Source organism: Xenopus tropicalis, chromosome 3, assembly GCF_000004195.4.
Source record: "Xenopus tropicalis strain Nigerian chromosome 3, UCB_Xtro_10.0, whole genome shotgun sequence".
NCBI classification, from domain to species: Eukaryota; Metazoa; Chordata; class Amphibia; order Anura; family Pipidae; genus Xenopus; species Xenopus tropicalis.
Genome location: NC_030679.2, coordinates 135,455,211 through 135,480,968, shown reverse-complemented (window position 1 = coordinate 135,480,968; position 25,758 = coordinate 135,455,211). Strand labels below are relative to the sequence as shown.

Sequence of the window (25,758 nt, the reverse complement as noted above, 5' to 3'; positions counted from 1 at the left end):
AACTAGAATCGATGATGCGAGTCAATTCATATAAACTTTACAGCCCCAAAGTAATCTGATAGTGAGATGGGGGCGAAACTAAGGACTGAAGTGGCCAGAGGAATTAATGGCTGCATTAGTAATCTGCCCCTTAAGGATTGTGTAGTTACAGATATAATTAAAGAGTGATTTAAGTATTTTGCACCGGAGATTAGGGGTCTGAGAAGGGAGAGGATTTTGTGGTGAATTGAATCCTGTGATGTTTGAGAAAATCAACATTTATTTCTTTCGAAATGGATTATTTGTAAAGAGAAAAACCGGACACGTGAATTTTACATCAGGGATCCTGGAGTAACTCAATGGCAGGAATAATATTCGCTAGTAGAATATCTAACGCTGAGTGCGGAGAGTAAAACCTATACACTGTGCCTTTCTGTAGCCATATAAATTAGCGGGAACATTTTGGCGCCTCTGTGAGAGAAGCAGCGAGTTCATTCCGTTCAGAGAACAAAGGAACCGCGGCACCTTCCCCAGATGCGATTAATTTACCTCCAGCTTTTTATACCTGAGCACATAATGCCCTCTAGTGCCCATATACAGAAATAACATTTCTTCATAATGAGCCAAATCAAGATCAAAAGATTGTAGAAAGAAATCATAGAGCAATACCCATAATTACCATCAAAAATGCTACAAAATGACTTGGTGGTTTTCCTACCTCACAAACAGCCTGACATTTTTCTAACTTGCTTTTCTTTATCTGTAAGAAACAAATAGCCATTAGTAGTGATGGGCAAAATTATGCGCCAGGGAGGATTCCAGGCAAATTTTTTAAGATTCCTGAATTTTCAGGCAAAGCGAAACAAGACGGATTACTAATCACTAGCCATTAGTGATATGTTACACAATCACAGGAAGAATTTAAAATTGGCATCCTAATTTAAACCCTTATCAGCACACATTGCTTCTTGGCAAGTGGAGCTGTTACTTGTTCAAAAACTTGCCAGATCAATTGCCTAATACTGTGCCTGAATTCAGAGAAATACTGAAGCATTTTTAGACCTTATACAGCTTTTGGCCAAAGTGAGGCCCCTTCAGTTTCCACCAGGCACACACGTTGGTTCTTAGCAAGCGGATAGTAATTCCAAGTACAATTTTAAAATGAGCTACGACACAGACCCCCGATGGCTGGAAACTGCAAATCCTTTATGGACGGTGTCAAATTGCCAAGGGTTAAAGTGGTTCTCAAGCAAAGGCCAAGGCAATTCCTATTTGGGTCATCCTCCAAACTAGAGGCAAAGCTGTTTCCTTGAGAATTCCCGCCATGCGGGCAGAAGAGCGTTTCCCGAGTGAGTAAATGCACACCATGGTGCACCGGGCTCCCAGGGTCCCATATGGTCTAGTGGTAAGGATTCCTGGTTTTCACCCAGGCGGCCTGGGTTCGACTCCCGGTATGGGAAACGCCGCTTTTGCTATTCCAACTGCTTGGCGAGCCCATTGATTGGTCCAGTGCCTAAAGATTTCTGCTATGCTCAGGTGTGCAACTTTGGCCTTTGTTGCGATTAACGGCCACAGGTGGGTATGGAGAATGAACGTGAAAGAGCCCAGATCAGAGCTGCGACCTGAGCGCCCTTTTTGCATTTCAGAGCGTCTTCCGTTTGAGACATCCGCTGTCACAGAACCTGCACCCGGCAGAACACCGTTGGCGTTGGTGGCATAGTGGTGAGCATAGCTGCCTTCCAAGCAGTTGACCTGGGTTCGATTCCCGGCCAACGCACAGCGTCCTCTGTTGCGGCACGGACGAGCGCTTTTTAAAAAGGTTGCCGCCATAGTGACCCGCGGATGTCACCACTTTATAGCCATGCCTGCCCATGCAGGGTACAGGGCAAAAGCGCTTCCAATCTGTCCTTTGCAACCTTCAGAGAGGAGATTTGCAGTGGGAACGTGTCTGTATTACAGCCTGTGCAGTCTTCTCACTGTGTGCATCATGCTAAAATTCTTCATTTTTCTAAGTTGTACACAGGATTGGCTTGAATGAAAACAAAACAAAAAGTAAGAAAGCAGCACCGGAACGGGCAGCGCGAGCTCTAAGAAAGCATCCTTCGAGCCGGAATTGAACCAGCGACTTACCAATTGCTGCATCACACCTACAGTCCTCCGCTCTACCAGCTGAGCTATCGAAGGCCAGAAATGTGCGTCGACGGGAGGGGGTGACAGTTCTCTTGAGAAACCCAACAGAAGCCGAAGCCTTCCAAAAGTTTGCCCCGTGTGAGGATCAAACTCATGACATTGAGATTATGAGACTGACACGCTACCTACTGTGCTAATGAGGCTGCAAGCGGCGGGAGTCTGGTGTCCACCCTGGTGCCGAGGAAAGAGAACGTTCCCTGACCGGGAATCGAACCCGGGCTGCGGCGGTGAGAGCGCTGAATCCTAACCACTAGACCACTAGGGATGTAGCGAACTGTTCGCCGGCGAACTAATTCGCGCGAACATCGGGTGTTCGCAAGTCCGCAAATTCGCGAACTTTTGGCGATGTTCGCCATTTGGGTTCACCTTAGCTGGCGCCAAATTTTGACCTCTCACCCCAGACCAGCAGATACATGGCAGCCAATCAGGCAGCTCTCCCTCCTGGGCCACCCCCCCCTTGGACCACTCCCTTCCATATATAAACCGAAGCCCAGCAGCCGTTTTACATTCTGCCTGTGTGTGCTTGAAGAGATAGTGTAGGGAGAGAGCTGTGTATTGATTTGAGGGAGAGTTTAAGTAGGTTTTCTGGCTAGTAATCTACTTTCTACTGCTCTGTATTTGTGTGGGGAGAGAGCTGTGTATTGATTTGAGGGAGAGTTTAAGTAGGTTTTCTGGCTAGTAATCTACTACTGCTCTGTATTTGTGGGGGGATAGGAGCTGTGCATTGATTTGAGGCAGAGTTTAAGTAGGATTTCTGGATAGTAATCTACTTTCTACTGCTCTGTATTTGTGTGGGGAGAGGAGGTGTGTATTGATTTGACGGAGAGTTTAAGTAGGTTTTCTGGCTAGTAATCTACTAATGCTCTGTATTTGTATGGGGAGAGGAGCTGTGTATTGATTTGAGGGAGAGTTTAAGTAGGTTTTCTGGCTAGTAATCTACTACTGCTCTGTATTTGTGTGGGGATATGAGCTGTGCATTGATTTGAGGCAGAGTTTAAGTAGGATTTCTGGCTAGTAATCTACTTTCTACTGCTCTGTATTTGTGTGGGGAGAGAGCTGTGTATTGATTTGAGGGAGAGTTTAAGTAGGTTTTCTGGCTAGTAATCTACTTTCTACTGCTCTGTATTTTTTGTCTAAATAACAGTTTGTCTAAATAACAATAATAATTCCATGTCCAGAAACATCACCTGAGTGACGGTTTTCCACCAGCAATAATATATTCCGTATCCACTACTGTATACGTTGCCCTTGCAGGCCTTGTTGCCCGGTGTCTGCAACCAAGTGCCACCTAGCTGTGTGAGCTTTTTCACAATTTGTCTAAATAACAATAATAATTCCGTGTCCAGAAACATCACCTGAGTGACGGTTTTCCACCAGCAATAATATATTCCGTATCCACTACTGTATATGTTGCCCTTGCAGGACTTGTTGCCCGGTGTCTGCAACCAAGTGCCACCTAGCTGTGTGATCTTTTTCACAATTTGTCTAAATAACAATAATAATTCCGTGTCCAGAAACATCACCCAAGTTGTTGTTGTTTTGTAAAAATAAAAAAAATGCCAGGCAAAGGCAAGCCGCCACGCAGAGGCACTAGGGGCCGTGCTGCTATGATATCCTATGGCCCTAGGAAATTGCCCAGTTTTCCGAAGGCACTTACCCTGAACTCCCAAAATGCTGAAGAGGTAGTTGACTGGCTTACACAGCACACCCCATCCTCTACTGTTTCTAACTTTGCCACAACATCCTCATCCTCCTCTGCTATGGGCACCCCACGTACCACTTCCTCCACCACCGCTGCCCCTTCTTCACTGGAGTCAGAGGAGTTATTTACTCATGAGTTTGTGGAACTGAGTGATGCGCAACCATTATTGCCAGAAGAAGATGAAGGAGATGAGGACGTTACACCAGATATCATAATTCAGGCAGGCAACACAACAGAGATGGACATAAGATGTGATGAGATCCCCGCTGCTGCTGTCTTCTGTGAGCTGTCAGAAGAAATTGATGCATCTGAGGAGAATGATGATGAGGAGATTGATATTTTGTGGGTGCCCACAAGAAGAGAGCAAGAGGAGGATAGTTCAGATGGAGAGACGGAGAGTCAGAGAGGCAGGAGGAGAATAAGACTTAGAAGAAGCAGGGACAGCTCCCAGGGAACAGTAGGGCAACAACATGAATCGGCACCTGTGGTTAGCCAGCCAATGCACCCGCCAACTTCTACTGTTACTGCTAGAAAGCCCACATCAAAAGGCTCAGCAGTATGGCATTTTTTTAATGTGTGTGCCTCTGACAAAAGCGCTGTAATTTGCAATGAGTGCAGTAAGAAACTGAGTCTTGGGAAGCCCAACACCCACTTAGGTACAACTGCTATGCGAAGGCACATGAACGCCAAACACAAAGCACTATGGGAGCAACACCTCAAAGGCAGCAGCCAAACGCTAAGCCACCCTCCTTCTGCTCCAGCATCTTACTGCTCTAACTCTTCTGTCCTTGACCCGTCTCAACCACCCTCCACTCCGCCTTCCACCTTGACCACCAGTTCCTGCTCATCTGCCCCCAGCCAAGTTTCTGTGAGGGCCATGTTTGAGCGTAAGAAACTAATGCCTCCGAGTCATCCCCTTGCCCGGCGTCTGACAGCTGGATTGTCTGCACTTTTAGCCCGCCAGCTTTTACCATACCAGCTGGTGGACTCTGAGGCTTTCCACCAATTTGTAGCAATTGGGAAACCGCAGTGGAAGGTACCCAGCCGCAATTTTTTTTCACAGAAGGGAATACCACACCTGCACCAGCATGTGCAGAGCCAAGTCACCGCATCTCTGTCATTTAGTGTTGGGGCAAAGGTCCATATGACTACTGACACATGGTCCTCCAAGCATGGTCAGGGCAGGTATGTCACCTACACTGCCCACTGGGTGAACCTGGTGATGGCTGGGAAGCAGGGAATGCGTGGTTCAACAACAGTGGAGTTGGTGTCACCGCCACGGGTTGCATGCGGGTCTGCCACCACCTCTACTCCTCCTTTGCTCTCTAACGCGTCTTCTAAGTCATCTTCTAAGTCGTCTTCTAACTTGGCTTCTTCCTCGGCTTCTTCCTCCTCTGCTGCTGTGTCCTCCTCCACACCTGTGCACCCCCAGCTCCACATAGGCTATTCGACGTGCCAGGTACGCTGTTGTCATGCTGTCTTGGGCATGACGTGCCTGGAAAGTAGAAACCATACCGGATCTGCACTCCTGTCATCTCTGCACTCACAGGCCGATCGGTGGCTGACCCCACACCAACTGAAAATCGGAAAAGTGGTGTGACAACGGAAGCAATCTGTTGGCAGCACTGAGACTGGGCAATTTAACACATGTGCCCTGCATGGCACATGTTTTAAATTTGATAGTCCAATGGTTTGTCTCGAAGTACCCAGGATTGCAGGACATTCTCAGGCAGTCCAGGAAGGTGTCTGGCCATTTCAGACGTTCCTACACAGCCATGGCACGCCTTGCTGACATTCAGCGGCGGCACAAGTTGCCAGTCAGGCGTTTAATTTGCGACAGCCAGACTCGCTGGAATTCCACGCTAATGATGTTTGAACGTCTGCTGCAACAACAAAGAGCCGTCAATGAATACCTATTTGAACTGGGTGGTAGGACTGGATCTGCAGAGCTGGGGATTTTTTTCCCCGTTACTGGGTGCTTATGCGCGACGCCTGCAGGCTGATGTGCCCTTTTGACGATGTCACAAATATGGTTAGTCGCACTGAAGGCACCATCAGTGACCTAATACCCTTTGCATTTTTTCTTGAGGGTGCCGTGCGACGAGTGACAGATGACGCTGTAGACCAGCGTGACCAAGAGCATGATTTCTGGGCGGAATCACCAGAACGTTCCCAGGCACCTGCTGCAACGCAGGGAGAGGTGTCAGAAGTGGAGTCAGAGGAGGAAGGTGGCTTTGTGGAGGCAGAAGACCAACAGGAGCAGGCTTCCCGGGGGGCTTGTGGTCACCTTTTGGGGAGCCCTGGTCTTGTACGTGGCTGGGGGGAGGAGACGGTGGTGGATGAAGATGTAGTCCTTGATAACGAGGAAGGGGAGATGGATACCTATGCATCCAACCTTGTGAGAATGGGGTCTTTCATGCTGTCATGCCTGTTGAAGGACCCCCGTATCAAGAGGCTTAAGGAGAAGGACCTGTACTGGGTGGCAACGCTACTAGACCCTCGTTACAAGCATAAAGTGGCAGAAATGTTACCAACGTACCACAAGTCCGAAAGGATGCTGCATTTCCAAACCAGCCTGCAAAACATGTTGTACAATGCTTTTAAGGGTGATGTCACTCCACATTCCAGGGGCAGAGGTGCCGGTAATCCTCCCACGAGCACACCTGCAAGGACAATGCACTTTGGCCACTCTGTAACATCAGACATGCAAAGTTTTTTCAGTCCAAGGCAGCGCCAGGACCCTTCTGGATCCACCCTCAGAGAACGCCTCGACCGGCAGGTAGCGGACTACCTGGCATTAACTGCAGATATTGACACTCTGAGGAGCAATGAACCCCTGGACTACTGGGTGCGCAGGCTTGATCTGTGGCCAGAGCTGTCACAATTTGCCATAAATCTCTTGTCTTGCCCTGCCTCAAGTGTCCTCTCAGAAAGGACCTTTTGTGCAGCAGGAGGGATTGTAACTGAGAAGAGAACTCGCCTAGGTCACAAAAGTGTTGATTACCTGACCTTTATTAAAATGAATGAGGCATGGATCTCGGACGGTTACTGCACGCCGGAAGACTTGTTCTGACTGCCCATGCAGCTGTCCTTCTCTGCCTGGGGATTGGTTATGATACCATCTAGCTTTGATGTTTTTTCTGTCTTCTGTGCTTGGCACCCTATCTTAGTTCTTTGAAAGGGTTTGCCTGGGGCATGGTTGTGATACCATTTATCTAACATATTTTTTTTGTCTTCTGTGCTTGGCACGCTATCTTCATTTTTTTAAAAGGTTCTGCCAGGGGAATTGTTGTGAAACCATTTATCTAACATTTTTTTTCTGTCCTCTGGGCTTCAGTGGCTGCGACAACAAAAATACAAACTTTTTCAACATTTATCTAAAATATTTTTTCTGTCCTCTCCTCTGTGCTTCAGTGGCTGCGACAAAAAAAAAAAAATTTTCAGGAAAGTACACATTCCTGATTTTTCAGGGTTCTGCAACAGCGGCAAAATCGTATCCTTTATGGTCACCACAGGTGATCAATAAAGTAGGACAAAACTGGGCCCACACTGCAGAATCAGTGTTTTTTTTTACCTCTGCCTGACCGTGCACGTGCGCACAAGCACGGTGACTGCTAAACACACCACTACAGAAATATTCCCACCGACAGGACGAACGTCCTGGAGGTGACAAGCAACTAGTAAAAACTATTATTCGCTTACTTGACGGTATCATTAAAGCTTTTTGCGTTTTTCTTCGTTGCAGTAGACGCGGTGTTTTGTCTTTGCGTGTAAACCGGCCGTAACCTTTACACGACTTGATTGGCATGTAGACGCCGGACGTTTTAAAGCAGTTTATTACACAAGTTTAGGAATGTAGTGTGATTTGTGCCCTTTACAGCACAAAAAGCAACGCTGTGTCAACAACTTATTTTTGAGAGACATTTTTGCCCTTGATCCCCCTCCGGCATGCAACTGTCCAGGTTGTGGCACCCTTTAATCAACTTTAAAATCAGTTTTCTGGCCAGAAATGGCTTTTCTAGGTTTTAAAGTTCGCCTTCCAAATGTAGTCTATGGGGTTCGCAAAGTTTGCGAACGTTTGCACTTTTCGGCGAAAGTTCGCGAACGGGTTCGCGAACATTTTTTTTGAGGTTCTCTACATCCCTACCGACTGAGGAGAAAATCTCTACTGTCAGTCACATGGCTGTACAACTGTATTGTGGAACATGAAATCTAGCTACTGAGCAGAATTTCTCTACTATTAGTTACATGGTTGGGGAAGTGGATTGTGGGGTAACAAATGCCGTCGTCATTAGATGCTGAGTTTTAAAGCTCCTATTTCTGTGCCAAGACGTGTGAAAATCTCTGCAAGACGTGTGAAAATCTCTGCCTAAACCTCCTCTGTGGCAGGAAAGCTTCTGCCTGATGCGGTTAACTGTGCATATGGCAAATATATTTGCTTAGCTCAAGGGCCCAAAATACTGTCCAAATGGGTAAGAGGCAGGGTGGGTATTATTTTTGGTTATGGTTTTTTCCGGACGCAATTGATATTTTTCGATGGCATGGATATTTTCCTCTCATTTCCAAACACCGGGCTTTCCGTAATAAAATATTTTTACAAAATCTCTCTGCTACATTAACGTGCACCTCACCTTTTCAATGATGTTAAACCGCTTCAGGCGTAACCAAAAAGCGGTTTCGAACCGGGGACCTTTCGCGTGTGAGGCGAACGTGATAACCACTACACCACAGAAACTACTGTGAGCGGGCTGGACGGGGGCCCCCTATCCCAATCACTAGGAAAGATGATGACAGCACTGGGAGCATGAAAAAAGCAACCCCTCTAATGAACAATGCTGTTCAGGTGCATGGTTAGACGACTCATTTGGTAGAGTTAGCGAGACCAGTTTGCCTGCCAGCAGAATTTGCACTTCCTTTGCTCTTACTGCCAGACAAGATCTAGGCTTCTATATCTTATTTTATGGAGATTTCTGACTCGTACAGATCAAAAACTCCCAGCAGTACACTGCCCAACTTTTGAATCTCCACTCCATAAATCCGAATACTACACATTTCAAGGACCAACATTCTACCAACAGTAGGTTTACCCCAGGAAACCATCTGTTTTTGGGAAGAGCTCATTCTGACAAATCCAAAATGGGTAAGTACGTCTTTCGACTCCTCACGTTACTTTACGTGAAGAGGGGCAGTATTTTTTTGCCTACATGGGGCCGATTGGTTGGAAGCGCCGCACAGGTGGGGCCCGCATACGGCAACCGCACGCCTTTGTCGCGTAGACATGTTCGGGATACAAGAAGACTTGAAAAGGTTAGCGCCCAACGTGGGGCTCGAACCCACGACCCTGAGATTAAGAGTCTCATGCTCTACCGACTGAGCTAGCCGGGCAACTGACCGCCGTATGCCACAGGGTCAGCATACCCCTCTTTTCGACGCCGTCTAGCTCGACAGCTAGGGCTTGAGCCGAACTTACTTGTTGCCCATTGTTTTCATTACGAAATATCTATGTGTTTTTTTTAAATTTTATTTCTGGCACTAAAGAAGAAAAGACAAACCAGTTTCACTTTGGCACTTCCCGTCAGTTCCTGTTCCTGCTGCGAGTGGAGGAGAAGCTGGTAAAACTAATTAGCAGTCCACTGAGAAGCCTTCTGATAGCGAGCTGCCGAAAGTCTGCAGCTTTGTATTGCTACGTGACTTTCTCTGGGTCTACAGCAGTAATCCTCGCATTTAATAGAGGGCTCTCTCCTAGATAGTGATGAGCGAATCTGTCCCGTTTCGCTTCGCCGAAAAATTAGCGAATCTTTCAAAAGATTCGCGAAAGGGCAAAAATGTTGCACGGAAAAAAAAAAAAGTCGCCCGCGACTATTCTTTTAACGCTTGCCTATTCTTTTGACGCCCACGACTATTCTGTTAACACTCTGGACTATTCTTGTGACAATTTTTGGACGCACGACTATTCTTTTGACGCCCGCGACTATTCTTGCGACAATTTTTGGATGCGCGGTGAATTTTTTCATCCGTTTCACGAAACAATCCACCTCTGGCGAGACGCGGAAATTGCCCGCGAATCCACGCCTGCCAAAACATTTCGCCCATCACTACTCCTAGATTTTTGTGTCTATTGATATGGTGTCAACGCATTCGCTTACCTTGTGGGCCCCCAAATGCTGATGTAAGTCCAAAGGGGTGCAGCAAAGTGTGGCTTTTAGGGCCTCTTGCTGCTTTCTAATATTTTGTACAGTCTGCAATGAATGCTATTAGGTTTCATGTGTGTTAGTCAAAATCCCCATCTCCTGAGCCTTCTAGAGCACAAGGCTCTCACAAATGGCACCTCCATACTGAATGCGTGCGGCAATTCTTCAGTCTGCATACTCAATCTTACTAAACACTCTCCAAGAGGATGTTTCTGCCCGGTTTCGAACCGGGGACCTTTCGCGTGTTAGGCGAACGTGATAACCACTACACTACAGAAACAACTGTGAGCGGGCCGGACGGGGGCCCCCTATCCCAATCACTAGGAAAGATGATGACAGCACTGGGAGCATGAAAAAAGCAACCCCTCTAATGAACAATGCTGTTCAGGTGCATGGTTAGACGACTCATTTGGTAGAGTTAGCGAGACCAGTTTGCCTGCCAGCAGAATTTGCACTTCATTTGCTCTTACTGCCAGACAAGATCTAGGCTTCTATACCTTATTTTGAGGAGATTTCTGACTCGTACAGATCAAAAACTCCCAGCAGTACACTGCCCAACTTTTAAATCTCCACTCCATAAATCCGAATACTACACATTTCAAGGACCAACATTCTACCAACAGTAGGTTTACCCCAGGAAACCATCTGTTTTTGGGAAGAGCTCATTCTGACAAATCCAAAATGGGTAAGTACGTCTTTCGACTCCTCACGTTACTTTACGTGAAGAGGGGCAGTATTTTTTTGCCTACATGGGGGCCGATTGGTTGGACGCCGCACAGGTGGGGCCCGCATACGGCAACCGCACGCCTTTGTCGCGTAGACATGTTCGGGATACAAGAAGACTTGAAAAGGTTAGCGCCCAACGTGGGGCTCGAACCCACGACCCTGAGATTAAGAGTCTCATGCTCTACCGACTGAGCTAGCCGGGCAACTGACCGCCGCATGCCACAGGGTCAGCATACCCCTCTTTTCGACGCCGTCTAGCTCGACGGCTAGGGCTTGAGCCAAACTTACTTGTTGCCCATTGTTTTCATTACGAAATATCTATGTGTTTTTTTTAAATTTTATTTCTGGCACTAAAGAAGAAAAGACAAACCAGTTTCACTTTGGCACTTCCCGTCAGTTCCTGTTCCTGCTGCGAGTGGAGGAGAAGCTGGTAAAACTAATTAGCAGTCCACTGAGAAGCCTTCTGATAGCGAGCTGCCGAAAGTCTGCAGCTTTGTATTGCTACGTGACTTTCTCTGGGTCTACAGCAGTAATCCTCGCATTTAATAGAGGGCTCTCTCCTAGATAGTGATGAGCGAATTTGTCCCGTTTCGCTTCGCCGAAAAATTAGCGAATCTTTCAAAAGATTCGCGAAAGGGCAAAAATGTTGCACGGAAAAAAAAATTGTCGCCCGCGACTATTCTTTTAACGCTTGCCTATTCTTTTGACGCCCACGACTATTCTGTTAACACTCTGGACTATTCTTGTGACAATTTTTGGACGCACGACTATTCTTTTGACGCCCGCGACTATTCTTGCGACAATTTTTGGATGCGCGGTGAATTTTTTCATCCGTTTCACGAAACAATCCACCTCTGGCGAAACGCGGAAATTGCCCGCGAATCCACGCCTGCCGAAACATTTCGCCCATCACTACTCCTAGATTTTTGTGTCTATTGATATGGTGTCAACGCATTCGCTTACCTTGTGGGCCCCCAAATGCTGATGTAAGTCCAAAGGGGTGCAGCAAAGTGTGGCTTTTAGGGCCTCTTGCTGCTTTCTAATATTTTGTACAGTCTGCAATGAATGCTATTAGGTTTCATGTGTGTTAGTCAAAATCCCCATCTCCTGAGCCTTCTAGAGCACAAGGCTCTCACAAATGGCACCTCCATACTGAATGCGTGCGGCAATTCTTCAGTCTGCATACTCAATCTTAATAAACACTCTCCAAGAGGATGTATCTGCCCGGTTTCGAACCGGGGACCTTTCGCGTGTTAGGCGAACGTGATAACCACTACACTACAGAAACTTCCTGCTGATGAGGATGCTGCTGCTGCTGCTGCTGCCGCCTGGACTGGAGAGGCAGTGTCAAAAGCAGCTGAGAGACCTAGGAGTATTAGTAGCGAGAAGTGGGTTTTGGCTGAAGTTGATAACAGGTCATTGCTTTATCGAGATAAAGGCAAGCAGAGAGGAGGAGTTTGTTGTGCAATATCATTTCTGATAGCGTTACCCAAACGCTCTTGCTGATTTTGCTTTATTTACCATGAGAAGTTGGTTTGCTGGCAGATATGCAGCATGCACCCAAGGTTACAAAGAGATGATACAAGTTACACAGACTTGCTGTGTATTGCTCTTAATCTGTCTTCTGTATAAAGCTGTAGCACCTCAGATCTTGCATGCCGAGTAGTTTGGCAAAGACTTTCTTGCGGCCAGCTTAAAGCGAGGCCGAGGAAAGAGAAAGTTCCCTGACCGGGAATCGAACCCGGGCCGCGGCGGTGAGAGCGCCGAATCCTAACCACTAGACCACCAGGGAAGCACTTACTGCTTTCCTTTTCATGTAACTGTGACCAAGCAATTCCAACTTACTATTATTTGTCACATGGTTGTACAACTGCATAATGGAATATGGCGTCGACCCACTGAGGAGAAAATCTCTACTGTCAGTCACATGGCTGTACAACTGTATTGCGGAACATGAAATCTAGCTACTGAGCAGAATTTCTCTACTATTAGTTACATGGTTGGGGAAGTGGATTGTGGGGTAACAAATGCCGTCGTCATTAGATGCTGAGTTTTGCAGCTCCTATTTCTGTGCCAAGACGTGTGAAAATCTCTGCAAGACGTGTGAAAATCTCTGCCTAAACCTCCTCTGTGGCAGGAAAGCTTCTGCCTGATGCGGTTAACTGTGCATATGGCAAATATATTTGCTTAGCTCAAGGGCCCAAAATACTGTCCAAATGGGTAAGAGGCAGGGTGGGTATTATTTTTGGTTATGGTTTTTTCCGGACGCAATTGATATTTTTCGATGGCATGGATATTTTCCTCTCATTTCCAAACACCGGGCTTTCCGTAATAAAATATTTTTACAAAATCTCTCTGCTACATTAACGTGCACCTCACCTTTTCAATGATGTTAAACCGCTTCAGGCGTAACCAAAAAGCGGTTTCGAACCGGGGACCTTTCGCGTGTGAGGCGAACGTGATAACCACTACACCACAGAAACTACTGTGAGCGGGCTGGACGGGGGCCCCCTATCCCAATCACTAGGAAAGATGATGACAGCACTGGGAGCATGAAAAAAGCAACCCCTCTAATGAACAATGCTGTTCAGGTGCATGGTTAGACGACTCATTTGGTAGAGTTAGCGAGACCAGTTTGCCTGCCAGCAGAATTTGCACTTCCTTTGCTCTTACTGCCAGACAAGATCTAGGCTTCTATATCTTATTTTATGGAGATTTCTGACTCGTACAGATCAAAAACTCCCAGCAGTACACTGCCCAACTTTTGAATCTCCACTCCATAAATCCGAATACTACACATTTCAAGGACCAACATTCTACCAACAGTAGGTTTACCCCAGGAAACCATCTGTTTTTGGGAAGAGCTCATTCTGACAAATCCAAAATGGGTAAGTACGTCTTTCGACTCCTCACGTTACTTTACGTGAAGAGGGGCAGTATTTTTTTGCCTACATGGGGGCCGATTGGTTGGAACGCCGCACAGGTGGGGCCCGCATACGGCAACCGCACGCCTTTGTCGCGTAGACATGTTCGGGATACAAGAAGACTTGAAAAGTTAGCGCCCAACGTGGGGCTCGAACCCACGACCCTGAGATTAAGAGTCTCATGCTCTACCGACTGAGCTAGCCGGGCAACTGACCGCCGCATGCCACAGGGTCAGCATACCCCTCTTTTCGACGCCGTCTAGCTCGACGGCTAGGGCTTGAGCCGAACTTACTTGTTGCCCATTGTTTTCATTACGAAATATCTATGTGTTTTTTTTTAAATTTTATTTCTGGCACTAAAGAAGAAAAGACAAACCAGTTTCACTTTGGCACTTCCCGTCAGTTCCTGTTCCTGCTGCGAGTGGAGGAGAAGCTGGTAAAACTAATTAGCAGTCCACTGAGAAGCCTTCTGATAGCGAGCTGCCGAAAGTCTGCAGCTTTGTATTGCTACGTGACTTTCTCTGGGTCTACAGCAGTAATCCTCGCATTTAATAGAGGGCTCTCTCCTAGATAGTGATGAGCGAATCTGTCCCGTTTCGCTTCGCCGAAAAATTAGCGAATCTTTCAAAAGATTCGCGAAAGGGCAAAAATGTTGCACGGAAAAAAAAAAATGTCGCCCGCGACTATTCTTTTAACGCTTGCCTATTCTTTTGACGCCCACGACTATTCTGTTAACACTCTGGACTATTCTTGTGACAATTTTTGGACGCACGACTATTCTTTTGACGCCCGCCACTATTCTTGCGACAATTTTTGGATGCGCGGTGAATTTTTTCATCCGTTTCACGAAACAATCCACCTCTGGCGAAACGCGGAAATTGCCCGCGAATCCACGCCTGCCGAAACATTTCGCCCATCACTACTCCTAGATTTTTGTGTCTATTGATATGGTGTCAACGCATTCGCTTACCTTGTGGGCCCCCAAATGCTGATGTAAGTCCAAAGGGGTGCAGCAAAGTGTGGCTTTTAGGGCCTCTTGCTGCTTTCTAATATTTTGTACAGTCTGCAATGAATGCTATTAGGTTTCATGTGTGTTAGTCAAAATCCCCATCTCCTGAGCCTTCTAGAGCACAAGGCTCTCACAAATGGCACCTCCATACTGAATGCGTGCGGCAATTCTTCAGTCTGCATACTCAATCTTACTAAACACTCTCCAAGAGGATGTTTCTGCCCGGTTTCGAACCGGGGACCTTTCGCGTGTTAGGCGAACGTGATAACCACTACACTACAGAAACTACTGTGAGCGGGCCGGACGGGGGCCCCCTATCTCAATCACTAGGAAAGATGATGACAGCACTGGGAGCATGAAAAAAGCAACCCCTCTAATGAACAATGCTGTTCAGGTGCATGGTTAGATGACTCATTTGGTAGAGTTAGCGAGACCAGTTTGCCTGCCAGCAGAATTTGCACTTCCTTTGCTCTTACTGCCAGACAAGATCTAGGCTTCTATATCTTATTTTATGGAGATTTCTGACTCGTACAGATCAAAAACTCCCAGCAGTACACTGCCCAACTTTTAAATCTCCACTCCATAAATCCGAATACTACACATTTCAAGGACCAACATTCTACCAACAGTAGGTTTACCCCAGGAAACCTTCTGTTTTTGGGAAGAGCTCATTCTGACAAATCCAAAATGGGTAAGTACGTCTTTCGACTCCTCACGTTACTTTACGTGAAGAGGGGCAGTATTTTTTTGCCTACATGGGGGCCGATTGGTTGGACGCCGCACAGGTGGGGCCCGCATACGGCAACCGCACGCCTTTGTCGCGTAGACATGTTCGGGATACAAGAAGACTTGAAAAGGTTAGCGCCCAACGTGGGGCTCGAACCCACGACCCTGAGATTAAGAGTCTCATGCTCTACCGACTGAGCTAGCCGGGCAACTGACCGCCGCATGCCACAGGGTCAGCATACCCCTCTTTTCGACGCCGTCTAGCTCGACGGCTAGGGCTTGAGCCAAACTTACTTGTTGCCCATTGTTTTCATTACGAAATATCTATGTGTTTTTTTTAAATTTTATTTCTGGCACTAAAGAAGAAAAGACAAACCAGTTTCACTTTGGCACTTCCCGTCAGTTCCTGTTCCTGCTGCGAGTGGAGGAGAAGCTGGTAAAACTAATTAGCAGTCCACTGAGAAGCCTTCTGATAGCGAGCTGCCGAAAGTCTGCAGCTTTGTATTGCTACGTGACTTTCTCTGGGTCTACAGCAGTAATCCTCGCATTTAATAGAGGGCTCTCTCCTAGATAGTGATGAGCGAATCTCTGGACTATTCTTGTGACAATTTTTGGACGCACGACTATTCTTTTGACGCCCGCCACTATTCTTGCGACAATTTTTGGATGCGCGGTGAATTTTTTCATCCGTTTCACGAAACAATCCACCTCTGGCGAAACGCGGAAATTGCCCGCGAATCCACGCCTGCCGAAACATTTCGCCCATCACTACTCCTAGATTTTTGTGTCTATTGATATGGTGTCAACGCATTCGCTTACCTTGTGGGCCCCAAATGCTGATGTAAGTCCAAAGGGGTGCAGCAAAGTGTGGCTTTTAGGGCCTCTTGCTGCTTTCTAATATTTTGTACAGTCTGCAATGAATGCTATTAGGTTTCATGTGTGTTAGTCAAAATCCCCATCTCCTGAGCCTTCTAGAGCACAAGGCTCTCACAAATGGCACCTCCATACTGAATGCGTGCGGCAATTCTTCAGTCTGCATACTCAATCTTACTAAACACTCTCCAAGAGGATGTTTCTGCCCGGTTTCCACTGCATAATGGAATATGGCGTCGACCCACTGAAGGAAGAAAATCTCTACTGTCAGTCACATGGCTGTACAACTGTATTGCGGAACATGAAATCTAGCTACTGAGCAGAATTTCTCTACTATTAGTTACATGGTTGGGGAAGTGGATTGTGGGGTAACAAATGCCGTCGTCATTAGATGCTGAGTTTTGCAGCTCCTATTTCTGTGCCAAGACGTGTGAAAATCTCTGCAAGACGTGTGAAAATCTCTGCCTAAACCTCCTCTGTGGCAGGAAAGCTTCTGCCTGATGCGGTTAACTGTGCATATGGCAAATATATTTGCTTAGCTCAAGGGCCCAAAATACTGTCCAAATGGGTAAGAGGCAGGGTGGGTATTATTTTTGGTTATGGTTTTTTCCGGACGCAATTGATATTTTTCGATGGCATGGATATTTTCCTCTCATTTCCAAACACCGGGCTTTCCGTAATAAAATATTTTTACAAAATCTCTCTGCTACATTAACGTGCACCTCACCTTTTCAATGATGTTAAACCGCTTCAGGCGTAACCAAAAAGCATGTTTCTGCCCGGTTTCGAACCGGGGACCTTTCGCGTGTGAGGCGAACGTGATAACCACTACACTACAGAAACTACTGTGAGCGGGCTGGACGGGGGCCCCCTATCCCAATCACTAGGAAAGATGATGACAGCACTGGGAGCATGAAAAAAGCAACCCTCTAATGAACAATGCTGTTCAGGTGCATGGTTAGACGACTCATTTGGTAGAGTTAGCGAGACCAGTTTGCCTGCCAGCAGAATTTGCACTTCCTTTGCTCTTACTGCCAGACAAGATCTAGGCTTCTATATCTTATTTTATGGAGATTTCTGACTCGTACAGATCAAAAACTCCCAGCAGTACACTGCCCAACTTTTAAATCTCCACTCCATAAATCCGAATACTACACATTTCAAGGACCAACATTCTACCAACAGTAGGTTTACCCCAGGAAACCATCTGTTTTTGGGAAGAGCTCATTCTGACAAATCCAAAATGGGTAAGTACGTCTTTCGACTCCTCACGTTACTTTACGTGAAGAGGGGCAGTATTTTTTTGCCTACATGGGGGCCGATTGGTTGGACGCCGCACAGGTGGGGCCCGCATACGGCAACCGCACGCCTTTGTCGCGTAGACATGTTCGGGATACAAGAAGACTTGAAAAGGTTAGCGCCCAACGTGGGGCTCGAACCCACGACCCTGAGATTAAGAGTCTCATGCTCTAACCGACTGAGCTAGCCGGGCAACTGACCGCCGCATGCCACAGGGTCAGCATACCCCTCTTTTCGACGCCGTCTAGCTCGACGGCTAGGGCTTGAGCCAAACTTACTTGTTGCCCATTGTTTTCATTACGAAATATCTATGTGTTTTTTTTTAATTTTATTTCTGGCACTAAAGAAGAAAAGACAAACCAGTTTCACTTTGGCACTTCCCGTCAGTTCCTGTTCCTGCTGCGAGTGGAGGAGAAGCTGGTAAAACTAATTAGCAGTCCACTGAGAAGCCTTCTGATAGCGAGCTGCCGAAAGTCTGCAGCTTTGTATTGCTACGTGACTTTCTCTGGGTCTACAGCAGTAATCCTCGCATTTAATAGAGGGCTCTCTCCTAGATAGTGATGAGCGAATCTGTCCCGTTTCGCTTCGCCGAAAAATTAGCGAATCTTTCAAAAGATTCGCGAAAGGGCAAAAATGTTGCACGGAAAAAAAATTGTCGCCCGCGACTATTCTTTTAACGCTTGCCTATTCTTTTGACGCCCACGACTATTCTGTTAACACTCTGGACTATTCTTGTGACAATTTTTGGACGCACGACTATTCTTTTGACGCCCGCCACTATTCTTGCGACAATTTTTGGATGCGCGGTGAATTTTTTCATCCGTTTCACGAAACAATCCACCTCTGGCGAAACGCGGAAATTGCCCGCGAATCCACGCCTGCCGAAACATTTCGCCCATCACTACTCCTAGATTTTTGTGTCTATTGATATGGTGTCAACGCATTCGCTTACCTTGTGGGCCCCCAAATGCTGATGTAAGTCCAAAGGGGTGCAGCAAAGTGTGGCTTTTAGGGCCTCTTGCTGCTTTCTAATATTTTGTACAGTCTGCAATGAATGCTATTAGGTTTCATGTGTGTTAGTCAAAATCCCCATCTCCTGAGCCTTCTAGAGCACAAGGCTCTCACAAACGGCACCTCCATACTGAATGCGTGCGGCAATTCTTCAGTCTGCATACTCAATCTTACTAAACACTCTCCAAGAGGATGTTTCTGCCCGGTTTCGAACCGGGGACCTTTCGCGTGTTAGGCGAACGTGATAACCACTACACTACAGAAACTTCCTGCTGATGAGGATGAGGATGCTGCTGCTGCTGCTGCTGCCGCCTGGACTGGAGAGGCAGTGTCAAAAGCAGCTGAGAGACCTAGGAGTATTAGTAGCGAGAAGTGGGTTTTGGCTGAAGTTGATAACAGGTCATTGCTTTATCGAGATAAAGGCAAGCAGAGAGGAGGAGTTTGTTGTGCAATATCATTTCTGATAGCGTTACCCAAACGCTCTTGCTGATTTTGCTTTATTTACCATGAGAAGTTGGTTTGCTGGCAGATATGCAGCATGCACCCAAGGTTACAAAGAGATGATACAAGTTACACAGACTTGCTGTGTATTGCTCTTAATCTGTCTTCTGTATAAAGCTGGAGCACCTCAGATCTTGCATGCCGAGTAGTTTGGCAAAGACTTTCTTGCGGCCAGCTTAAAGCGAGGCCGAGGAAAGAGAAAGTTCCCTGACCGGGAATCGAACCCGGGCCGCGGCGGTGAGAGCGCCGAATCCTAACCACTAGACCACCAGGGAAGCACTTGCTGCTTTCCTTTTCATGTAACTGTGACCAAGCAATTCCAACTTACTATTATTTGTCACATGGTTGTACAACTGCATAATGGAATATGGCGTCGACCCACTGAGGAGAAAATCTCTACTGTCAGTCACATGGCTGTACAACTGTATTGCGGAACATGAAATCTAGCTACTGAGCAGAATTTCTCTACTATTAGTTACATGGTTGGGGAAGTGGATTGTGGGGTAACAAATGCCGTCGTCATTAGATGCTGAGTTTTGCAGCTCCTATTTCTGTGCCAAGACGTGTGAAAATCTCTGCAAGACGTGTGAAAATCTCTGCCTAAACCTCCTCTGTGGCAGGAAAGCTTCTGCCTGATGCGGTTAACTGTGCATATGGCAAATATATTTGCTTAGCTCAAGGGCCCAAAATACTGTCCAAATGGGTAAGAGGCAGGGTGGGTATTATTTTTGGTTATGGTTTTTTCCGGACGCAATTGATATTTTTCGATGGCATGGATATTTTCCTCTCATTTCCAAACACCGGGCTTTCCGTAATAAAATATTTTTACAAAATCTCTCTGCTACATTAACGTGCACCTCACCTTTTCAATGATGTTAAACCGCTTCAGGCGTAACCAAAAAGCATGTTTCTGCCCGGTTTCGAACCGGGGACCTTTCGCGTGTGAGGCGAACGTGATAACCACTACACTACAGAAACTACTGTGAGCGGGCCGGACGGGGGCCCCCTATCCCAATCACTAGGAAAGATGATGACAGCACTGGGAGCATGAAAAAAGCAACCCCTCTAATGAACAATGCTGTTCAGGTGCATGGTTAGACGACTCATTTGGTAGAGTTAGCGAGACCAGTTTGCCTGCCAGCAGAATTTGCACTTCATTTGCTCTTACTGCCAGACAAGATCTAGGCTTCTATATCTTATTTTATGGAGATTTCTGACTCGTACAGATCAAAAACTCCCAGCAGTACACTGCCCAACTTTTAAATCTCCACTCCATAAATCCGAATACTACACATTTCAAGGACCAACATTCTACCAACAGTAGGTTTACCCCAGGAAACCATCTGTTTTTGGGAAGAGCTCATTCTGACAAATCCAAAATGGGTAAGTACGTCTTTCGACTCCTCACGTTACTTTACGTGAAGAGGGGCAGTATTTTTTTGCCTACATGGGGGCCGATTGGTTGGACGCCGCACAGGTGGGGCCCGCATACGGCAACCGCACGCCTTTGTCGCGTAGACATGTTCGGGATACAAGAAGACTTGAAAAGGTTAGCGCCCAACGTGGGGCTCGAACCCACGACCCTGAGATTAAGAGTCTCATGCTCTACCGACTGAGCTAGCCGGGCAACTGACCGCCGCATGCCACAGGGTCAGCATACCCCTCTTTTCGACGCCGTCTAGCTCGACGGCTAGGGCTTGAGCCAAACTTACTTGTTGCCCATTGTTTTCATTACGAAATATCTATGTGTTTTTTTTTAATTTTATTTCTGGCACTAAAGAAGAAAAGACAAACCAGTTTCACTTTGGCACTTCCCGTCAGTTCCTGTTCCTGCTGCGAGTGGAGGAGAAGCTGGTAAAACTAATTAGCAGTCCACTGAGAAGCCTTCTGATAGCGAGCTGCCGAAAGTCTGCAGCTTTGTATTGCTACGTGACTTTCTCTGGGTCTACAGCAGTAATCCTCGCATTTAATAGAGGGCTCTCTCCTAGATAGTGATGAGCGAATCTGTCCCGTTTCGCTTCGCCGAAAAATTAGCGAATCTTTCAAAAGATTCGCGAAAGGGCAAAATGTTGCACGGAAAAAAAAATTGTCGCCCGCGACTATTCTTTTAACGCTTGCCTATTCTTTTGACGCCCACGACTATTCTGTTAACACTCTGGACTATTCTTGTGACAATTTTTGGACGCACGACTATTCTTTTGACGCCCGCGACTATTCTTGCGACAATTTTTGGATGCGCGGTGAATTTTTTCATCCGTTTCACGAAACAATCCACCTCTGGCGAAACGCGGAAATTGCCCGCGAATCCACGCCTGCCGAAACATTTCGCCCATCACTACTCCTAGATTTTTGTGTCTATTGATATGGTGTCAACGCATTCGCTTACCTTGTGGGCCCCCAAATGCTGATGTAAGTCCAAAGGGGTGCAGCAAAGTGTGGCTTTTAGGGCCTCTTGCTGCTTTCTAATATTTTGTACAGTCTGCAATGAATGCTATTAGGTTTCATGTGTGTTAGTCAAAATCCCCATCTCCTGAGCCTTCTAGAGCACAAGGCTCTCACAAATGGCACCTCCATACTGAATGCGTGCGGCAATTCTTCAGTCTGCATACTCAATCTTACTAAACACTCTCCAAGAGGATGTTTCTGCCCGGTTTCGAACCGGGGACCTTTCGCGTGTTAGGCGAACGTGATAACCACTACACTACAGAAACTTCCTGCTGATGAGGATGAGGATGCTGCTGCTGCTGCTGCTGCTGCCGCCTGGACTGGAGAGGCAGTGTCAAAAGCAGCTGAGAGACCTAGGAGTATTAGTAGCGAGAAGTGGGTTTTGGCTGAAGTTGATAACAGGTCATTGCTTTATCGAGATAAAGGCAAGCAGAGAGGAGGAGTTTGTTGTGCAATATCATTTCTGATAGCGTTACCCAAACGCTCTTGCTGATTTTGCTTTATTTACCATGAGAAGTTGGTTTGCTGGCAGATATGCAGCATGCACCCAAGGTTACAAAGAGATGATACAAGTTACACAGACTTGCTGTGTATTGCTCTTAATCTGTCTTCTGTATAAAGCTGGAGCACCTCAGATCTTGCATGCCGAGTAGTTTGGCAAAGACTTTCTTGCGGCCAGCTTAAAGCGAGGCCGAGGAAAGAGAAAGTTCCCTGACCGGGAATCGAACCCGGGCCGCGGCGGTGAGAGCGCCGAATCCTAACCACTAGACCACCAGGGAAGCACTTGCTGCTTTCCTTTTCATGTAACTGTGACCAAGCAATTCCAACTTACTATTATTTGTCACATGGTTGTACAACTGCATAATGGAATATGGCGTCGACCCACTGAGGAGAAAATCTCTACTGTCAGTCACATGGCTGTACAACTGTATTGCGGAACATGAAATCTAGCTACTGAGCAGAATTTCTCTACTATTAGTTACATGGTTGGGGAAGTGGATTGTGGGGTAACAAATGCCGTCGTCATTAGATGCTGAGTTTTGCAGCTCCTATTTCTGTGCCAAGACGTGTGAAAATCTCTGCAAGACGTGTGAAAATCTCTGCCTAAACCTCCTCTGTGGCAGGAAAGCTTCTGCCTGATGCGGTTAACTGTGCATATGGCAAATATATTTGCTTAGCTCAAGGGCCCAAAATACTGTCCAAATGGGTAAGAGGCAGGGTGGGTATTATTTTTGGTTATGGTTTTTTCCGGACGCAATTGATATTTTTCGATGGCATGGATATTTTCCTCTCATTTCCAAACACCGGGCTTTCCGTAATAAAATATTTTTACAAAATCTCTCTGCTACATTAACGTGCACCTCACCTTTTCAATGATGTTAAACCGCTTCAGGCGTAACCAAAAAGCATGTTTCTGCCCGGTTTCGAACCGGGGACCTTTCGCGTGTGAGGCGAACGTGATAACCACTACACTACAGAAACTACTGTGAGCGGGCCGGACGGGGGCCCCCTATCCCAATCACTAGGAAAGATGATGACAGCACTGGGAGCATGAAAAAAGCAACCCCTCTAATGAACAATGCTGTTCAGGTGCATGGTTAGACGACTCATTTGGTAGAGTTAGCGAGACCAGTTTGCCTGCCAGCAGAATTTGCACTTCATTTGCTCTTACTGCCAGACAAGATCTAGGCTTCTATATCTTATTTTATGGAGATTTCTGACTCGTACAGATCAAAAACTCCCAGCAGTACACTGCCCAACTTTTAAATCTCCACTCCATAAATCCGAATACTACACATTTCAAGGACCAACATTCTACCAACAGTAGGTTTACCCCAGGAAACCATCTGTTTTTGGGAAGAGCTCATTCTGACAAATCCAAAATGGGTAAGTACGTCTTTCGACTCCTCACGTTACTTTACGTGAAGAGGGGCAGTATTTTTTTGCCTACATGGGGGCCGATTGGTTGGACGCCGCACAGGTGGGGCCCGCATACGGCAACCGCACGCCTTTGTCGCGTAGACATGTTCGGGATACAAGAAGACTTGAAAAGGTTAGCGCCCAACGTGGGGCTCGAACCCACGACCCTGAGATTAAGAGTCTCATGCTCTACCGACTGAGCTAGCCGGGCAACTGACCGCCGCATGCCACAGGGTCAGCATACCCCTCTTTTCGACGCCGTCTAGCTCGACGGCTAGGGCTTGAGCCAAACTTACTTGTTGCCCATTGTTTTCATTACGAAATATCTATGTGTTTTTTTTTAATTTTATTTCTGGCACTAAAGAAGAAAAGACAAACCAGTTTCACTTTGGCACTTCCCGTCAGTTCCTGTTCCTGCTGCGAGTGGAGGAGAAGCTGGTAAAACTAATTAGCAGTCCACTGAGAAGCCTTCTGATAGCGAGCTGCCGAAAGTCTGCAGCTTTGTATTGCTACGTGACTTTCTCTGGGTCTACAGCAGTAATCCTCGCATTTAATAGAGGGCTCTCTCCTAGATAGTGATGAGCGAATCTGTCCCGTTTCGCTTCGCCGAAAAATTAGCGAATCTTTCAAAAGATTCGCGAAAGGGCACAGATGTTGCACGGAAAAAAAATTGTCGCCCGCGACTATTCTTTTAACGCTTGCCTATTCTTTTGACGCCCACGACTATTCTGTTAACACTCTGGACTATTCTTGTGACAATTTTTGGACGCACGACTATTCTTTTGACGCCCGCGACTATTCTTGCGACAATTTTTGGATGCGCGGTGAATTTTTTCATCCGTTTCACGAAACAATCCACCTCTGGCGAAACGCGGAAATTGCCCGCGAATCCACGCCTGCCGAAACATTTCGCCCATCACTACTCCTAGATTTTTGTGTCTATTGATATGGTGTCAACGCATTCGCTTACCTTGTGGGCCCCCAAATGCTGATGTAAGTCCAAAGGGGTGCAGCAAAGTGTGGCTTTTAGGGCCTCTTGCTGCTTTCTAATATTTTGTACAGTCTGCAATGAATGCTATTAGGTTTCATGTGTGTTAGTCAAAATCCCCATCTCCTGAGCCTTCTAGAGCACAAGGCTCTCACAAATGGCACCTCCATACTGAATGCGTGCGGCAATTCTTCAGTCTGCATACTCAATCTTACTAAACACTCTCCAAGAGGATGTTTCTGCCCGGTTTCGAACCGGGGACCTTTCGCGTGTTAGGCGAACGTGATAACCACTACACTACAGAAACTTCCTGCTGATGAGGATGAGGATGCTGCTGCTGCTGCTGCTGCTGCCGCCTGGACTGGAGAGGCAGTGTCAAAAGCAGCTGAGAGACCTAGGAGTATTAGTAGCGAGAAGTGGGTTTTGGCTGAAGTTGATAACAGGTCATTGCTTTATCGAGATAAAGGCAAGCAGAGAGGAGGAGTTTGTTGTGCAATATCATTTCTGATAGCGTTACCCAAACGCTCTTGCTGATTTTGCTTTATTTACCATGAGAAGTTGGTTTGCTGGCAGATATGCAGCATGCACCCAAGGTTACAAAGAGATGATACAAGTTACACAGACTTGCTGTGTATTGCTCTTAATCTGTCTTCTGTATAAAGCTGGAGCACCTCAGATCTTGCATGCCGAGTAGTTTGGCAAAGACTTTCTTGCGGCCAGCTTAAAGCGAGGCCGAGGAAAGAGAAAGTTCCCTGACCGGGAATCGAACCCGGGCCGCGGCGGTGAGAGCGCCGAATCCTAACCACTAGACCACCAGGGAAGCACTTGCTGCTTTCCTTTTCATGTAACTGTGACCAAGCAATTCCAACTTACTATTATTTGTCACATGGTTGTACAACTGCATAATGGAATATGGCGTCGACCCACTGAGGAGAAAATCTCTACTGTCAGTCACATGGCTGTACAACTGTATTGCGGAACATGAAATCTAGCTACTGAGCAGAATTTCTCTACTATTAGTTACATGGTTGGGGAAGTGGATTGTGGGGTAACAAATGCCGTCGTCATTAGATGCTGAGTTTTGCAGCTCCTATTTCTGTGCCAAGACGTGTGAAAATCTCTGCAAGACGTGTGAAAATCTCTGCCTAAACCTCCTCTGTGGCAGGAAAGCTTCTGCCTGATGCGGTTAACTGTGCATATGGCAAATATATTTGCTTAGCTCAAGGGCCCAAAATACTGTCCAAATGGGTAAGAGGCAGGGTGGGTATTATTTT

At 46.7% G+C, this 25,758-nt stretch overlaps 23 non-coding genes across 23 annotated transcripts; 2 read left to right on the top strand and 21 right to left on the bottom strand.

The window, feature by feature from the left end:
* Window positions 1-1,367: 1,367 nt before the first annotated feature.
* Window positions 1,368-1,439, top strand: trnae-uuc. The gene has a single exon. It is a non-coding gene; the product is annotated as a tRNA-Glu (tRNA).
* Window positions 1,440-1,684: 245 nt separating this feature from the next.
* Window positions 1,685-1,756, top strand: trnag-ucc. The gene has a single exon. It is a non-coding gene; the product is annotated as a tRNA-Gly (tRNA).
* A 606-nt stretch (window positions 1,757-2,362) lies between these two features.
* Window positions 2,363-2,434, bottom strand: trnae-cuc. The gene has a single exon. It is a non-coding gene; the product is annotated as a tRNA-Glu (tRNA).
* A 6,749-nt stretch (window positions 2,435-9,183) lies between these two features.
* trnak-cuu lies at window positions 9,184-9,256 on the bottom strand. The gene has a single exon. It is a non-coding gene; the product is annotated as a tRNA-Lys (tRNA).
* Window positions 9,257-10,269: 1,013 nt separating this feature from the next.
* On the bottom strand, window positions 10,270-10,342 carry trnav-aac. Its single transcript has one exon. It is a non-coding gene; the product is annotated as a tRNA-Val (tRNA).
* A 576-nt stretch (window positions 10,343-10,918) lies between these two features.
* On the bottom strand, window positions 10,919-10,991 carry trnak-cuu. Its single transcript has one exon. It is a non-coding gene; the product is annotated as a tRNA-Lys (tRNA).
* A 1,012-nt stretch (window positions 10,992-12,003) lies between these two features.
* trnav-aac lies at window positions 12,004-12,076 on the bottom strand. Its single transcript has one exon. It is a non-coding gene; the product is annotated as a tRNA-Val (tRNA).
* Window positions 12,077-12,508: 432 nt separating this feature from the next.
* Window positions 12,509-12,580, bottom strand: trnae-cuc. The gene has a single exon. It is a non-coding gene; the product is annotated as a tRNA-Glu (tRNA).
* A 1,267-nt stretch (window positions 12,581-13,847) lies between these two features.
* On the bottom strand, window positions 13,848-13,920 carry trnak-cuu. The gene has a single exon. It is a non-coding gene; the product is annotated as a tRNA-Lys (tRNA).
* A 1,014-nt stretch (window positions 13,921-14,934) lies between these two features.
* trnav-aac lies at window positions 14,935-15,007 on the bottom strand. The gene has a single exon. It is a non-coding gene; the product is annotated as a tRNA-Val (tRNA).
* A 576-nt stretch (window positions 15,008-15,583) lies between these two features.
* Window positions 15,584-15,656, bottom strand: trnak-cuu. Its single transcript has one exon. It is a non-coding gene; the product is annotated as a tRNA-Lys (tRNA).
* A 1,434-nt stretch (window positions 15,657-17,090) lies between these two features.
* Window positions 17,091-17,163, bottom strand: trnav-cac. Its single transcript has one exon. It is a non-coding gene; the product is annotated as a tRNA-Val (tRNA).
* A 575-nt stretch (window positions 17,164-17,738) lies between these two features.
* Window positions 17,739-17,812, bottom strand: trnak-cuu. Its single transcript has one exon. It is a non-coding gene; the product is annotated as a tRNA-Lys (tRNA).
* A 1,011-nt stretch (window positions 17,813-18,823) lies between these two features.
* On the bottom strand, window positions 18,824-18,896 carry trnav-aac. Its single transcript has one exon. It is a non-coding gene; the product is annotated as a tRNA-Val (tRNA).
* Window positions 18,897-19,334: 438 nt separating this feature from the next.
* Window positions 19,335-19,406, bottom strand: trnae-cuc. The gene has a single exon. It is a non-coding gene; the product is annotated as a tRNA-Glu (tRNA).
* Window positions 19,407-20,036: 630 nt separating this feature from the next.
* trnav-cac lies at window positions 20,037-20,109 on the bottom strand. The gene has a single exon. It is a non-coding gene; the product is annotated as a tRNA-Val (tRNA).
* Window positions 20,110-20,685: 576 nt separating this feature from the next.
* trnak-cuu lies at window positions 20,686-20,758 on the bottom strand. The gene has a single exon. It is a non-coding gene; the product is annotated as a tRNA-Lys (tRNA).
* A 1,011-nt stretch (window positions 20,759-21,769) lies between these two features.
* trnav-aac lies at window positions 21,770-21,842 on the bottom strand. The gene has a single exon. It is a non-coding gene; the product is annotated as a tRNA-Val (tRNA).
* A 441-nt stretch (window positions 21,843-22,283) lies between these two features.
* On the bottom strand, window positions 22,284-22,355 carry trnae-cuc. The gene has a single exon. It is a non-coding gene; the product is annotated as a tRNA-Glu (tRNA).
* Window positions 22,356-22,985: 630 nt separating this feature from the next.
* On the bottom strand, window positions 22,986-23,058 carry trnav-cac. The gene has a single exon. It is a non-coding gene; the product is annotated as a tRNA-Val (tRNA).
* Window positions 23,059-23,634: 576 nt separating this feature from the next.
* trnak-cuu lies at window positions 23,635-23,707 on the bottom strand. The gene has a single exon. It is a non-coding gene; the product is annotated as a tRNA-Lys (tRNA).
* Window positions 23,708-24,718: 1,011 nt separating this feature from the next.
* On the bottom strand, window positions 24,719-24,791 carry trnav-aac. The gene has a single exon. It is a non-coding gene; the product is annotated as a tRNA-Val (tRNA).
* Window positions 24,792-25,232: 441 nt separating this feature from the next.
* On the bottom strand, window positions 25,233-25,304 carry trnae-cuc. Its single transcript has one exon. It is a non-coding gene; the product is annotated as a tRNA-Glu (tRNA).
* Between the last annotated feature and the right edge of the window lie 454 nt (window positions 25,305-25,758).